This window comes from Hyperolius riggenbachi, chromosome 1 (assembly GCF_040937935.1).
Source record: "Hyperolius riggenbachi isolate aHypRig1 chromosome 1, aHypRig1.pri, whole genome shotgun sequence".
Classification (NCBI taxonomy): domain Eukaryota; kingdom Metazoa; phylum Chordata; class Amphibia; order Anura; family Hyperoliidae; genus Hyperolius; species Hyperolius riggenbachi.
The window spans coordinates 482,093,490-482,097,571 of NC_090646.1; positions in this window are offsets into that span (position 1 = coordinate 482,093,490).

Below are 4,082 nucleotides of genomic sequence, written 5' to 3' on the forward strand. Positions count from 1 at the left end.
TTTTTGGAGAAAATAAATAACAAATCACAAATAAAATACGTAGATTTTATACAATTTATTTATGGTGTAAAACTCAGCATAGGAAATATAAAACATAATCAATGTAAGTCCTGTATATGATGTGATGAAATGTCAGCTTTTCATTCCAAAAAAAAACTGAATTTGCAGGGCTGAAATGAAACTTTACAGGGGCCTAATCAGATTCAGGGACAGTTGATAAATTAACTTGGTCAGCTTGGTTATCTAATTAAGTTGTCAGTTAAGTCATCATCAAAATCTGATTAGCTCAAAGAAAAGTTTCAATTTCACCCTTAAAATTCTGATTTTTGTTAAACCATGAACAGTGCAATTTCCTGATCGTCTATTTGATAAAATAATCCCAGAATTGCGGCCACAGAGTGGCTCTCCGGGGAGCGCCTAACACAGGACTGTGACAGCTCGCAATGCGCGAGATTTGCAGGGAATGAGCGCTCCCTCTGCGCCCATTCCCTGCAGGGGTAGAGAGGCTGCTAGCCCACGATTGTGGATAGCAGACTGTTAACAAACAAAAAATACATTTATTTATATGTACAGTGCTGTGATCTACTGCAGCGCTGGACGGAGGACAGCTGTCCCCGGGAGAGCCGTGGAAACAGATCCCTCTCATAGGCTGATGCCTATGAGCGGTGATCTCTATGGTTGGATGTCGGGGGGGGGGAGGGAGGAAGGGGGAGACATACATTTAAATAAAATAGACATTTTTATTAAAAAAGACAAATTAATAAAAAAGTCACAGCAAACAGATGCCACCAACAGAAAGCTCTGTTGGTGGCAAGAAAAGGGGGGGGGGTCATTTGTGTGCCAAGTTGTATGGCTCTACAGCGAGCTTTTACAACTGCAGAGTACTGAATTGTGAAAAATGGCCTGGTCACTTCCATCACTTTCAATCAATGTATAGTTTATATGACATTTTGATATGTTTTCGTTAGATACGTGATTCAATGTGTACTAATAAGTTGTACCATGTACTCAATGAATGGGTGATAATTTAAAAAAAGTTGTAACATCAACTGATCTTACTATATCTCAGATATAGAAAGCTGAGGCTTGCACATCATGGAGATGGATATGCAGAAGGATAATATTTCCAGGGATTTCCTGGGATTGTTAAATGATGTGTTGTTTGCTAAACGATTAGCTATTTTTTCATGCATATGACCTTCTATTATTATTAAAGTTGCATGTTAGCTGCCACTATATGGCACAATGCCTCAATTTTCAGAGCTGAAATCTATGTAACATTTGCATTTGCAGATTGTTGTTGGTTGATGGCTGCCTTATACAGTATGTAATTTGCTCATGGCTATGGATTTTATTCTGGCATGTGCTTGAGAGCAATGTCATCTATTGACTAACCTTGGAGATATAACAGAGTTTAAAAATAGATAGTGAATATTCTGTATATGAATAGTATGAGCATGATAATGACAGCTCATTACAATATGCAAATATTTAGTCTTACCACACACGTGAGATTGTGATAGAGTGTTAATATAGCTGCAATCAGGGATTCAGAAAGTTTTATCATCACAAATGCTTAGGTAAACAAAGCCTTTGTGTTTATATCTTTGTGGAGGAAAAATGTACCTCTTGATTTGAACAATCATTTTTTGTAAATATTTTCTAACGCCCTGATTGCTCAATACCCAAATAATGGTAATTTGATGGCCGTCTGTTTTACCCATACAGAAGATGACCATTGGAATAATCATCTCATATCTGTAGGTATCCTAAAAAGTTGCTTCTGTCAGAAAGAGGTGCAAGGTCTGAATGCACGCATAATACCTGTAAGCTCTGACTCATTGGCATAATTGGGTTTTCTGTAAAGGGAGAACGTGATGTGTGAATAGTGGTTCTGGCTGGGGAAAGTTAATCTTTGGATCTGGAACACAAATGAATGTCATTCCAAGTAAGTCATTATGCTTCTCATGTGACCTACAAATATGTCTATTACATAACATCCCCTCTAATTCTGAAGCCTAACTTTTTTGCTAAATTAATTTAATTACATAATAAAGATTGACATTTTTTTTCCAGAGGACTTTGAGGAAGATTAATATGAGAACAGGGTGATCAGTTTTTACACACTGTGAAGTTTGGGGGCAGAATTTATGCATTAGATATGGCCATTTATTTATTCAGCAGCCTCTCGATGAAACTCACCTACATCAGCTTTGCTGACCCAAAATCTAATAACAAAAAGATCATGAATGAGAAGTGTGCCAGCACTTAAAACACATCACAGTGGTATACAGATGTTTTATGCTTTAGTATGAATATGCTTGTTAGAGTCTAGAGATGCCTATAGGCCAGTGGCATTGAATCCTCTGGAACACAGTGGCCTCAATTCACTAAGCTTTATCAAACACTTTATCAAACGTTTGATAATTTACCTCATGGGTAAAAACTAATTTTGAATTCACTAAGGTGTTATATTATGTTATATATTTATTGAACATTATCAATAAAATATTTAATACATATTTAACACTTTAGTGAATTCAAAATTAGATTTTACGCATGAGGTAAATTATCAAAAGTTTGATAAAGTGTTTGAAAAATCTTAGTGAATTGAGGCCAGTGTGTCTTGCACCTTGACTAACAAACAGATGTGACATATGTGTGGCCAAGTATCTTCATTTCCATTTTAAAAGAGAAACGTGAATAAACATCGTGCAGGAAATATTTCTGTGTTTGCTATGAATGGAAGTGTTTGCTTAGCTGTGCCTAGGGCTGTCCTGTTCAGCTCAATCCTTGCCTGGTCAGTCCATCCTATTTTCAATTCAGGTTCTCTATGGGAATTCAATAGTGGCCATGTGTAATAGTAATTTGCTAATAAGATTATTTACTGCTCAAGGAGACAATGCTTAAAATTCTGTAGATTTTTGGTGGTTTAGATCACAATGAAATGTCATAAACTAAATGAAACAGTATTGATGATGATGACATGCTTAGCTTGAAAATATGTTGTCATTATACAATAAAACATGGACACATATGTACCTATCATTTTGCATTGTATCCCTGGCTGGATACATGTTAACTAAAAATACAAAACCTTTATGAACCGACAGTAGACTGAATGGTGACCATGTTTGTGCAGGTGTGCCTAAACACAATTATTCCTCGCAAACATTTAGTGAGTCAGTTTACATTACGATTAAGAAATATTAAAATAATGAAAAACAGGCAAAAGGGGGCAGGTCAGAGCAGAATACTGTGACTGCCAAAAACAAATATGGCTTTTATGTTCATCCTATAGCTTCTAATAATTAATTACAGTTACTGACCCAAAATATATATGAGGCCTGAAAAACCTTGCAAGCTTGCTATAGGTCACAGAGTCTGATATTGTTAAAGGTGCACTGAGGTGAGCTTGTATTCACTAAATAAACATTTTACAAATGTCCTGGTTTTTAATCCTCTGTACATGATTGGGAGTTTGATGTATAAAACTTAACTATATGGGAAGGCAAAGATTAAAACTTTGTACACACTCAATGGTTTGTGGACAGTTGGGTCTTTCTCTACTTGGAATCTAGCATGCTTGCATTGCCTAAAGATCCAGAGTGTCTCAGCTGAGCTCTGTCAGGGTCCGTTGTTCCTCTAATCACCCTGTCCTCTTGTTACTTCATTGGGTTTCACTCCATCATCCATTTCCCACTCTCCAAAAAAATGCATCACAAGCCTTTAGTCTATCTGCACATTGTACAGCTCTCTGCCCCAAACTGTCACCTGAGGGTTAGTGTCCCAACACCTGTGAGCAACAGTAATTGTGCATGTGCACCAATGAGAATTAGGAGCCTCCTAAAATCTGCAAATATAAAAAAAGATCTTGCCAATTCAGGTCAATTTTAACTTCCTGTTAAATGACCATAAATGGAGCCTCTCATTTCTCACACTGAACATAACTATTATTCATTATATATTGTTGTTATGTTTTTTTATCCCTGTATTGGGAGAGCCTAGTACTTTGAAGTGCTAGGAATGTACTAGCACAAGACACTGATGTTATTGTAAACAGGTATAGCACTGTGTGGTAC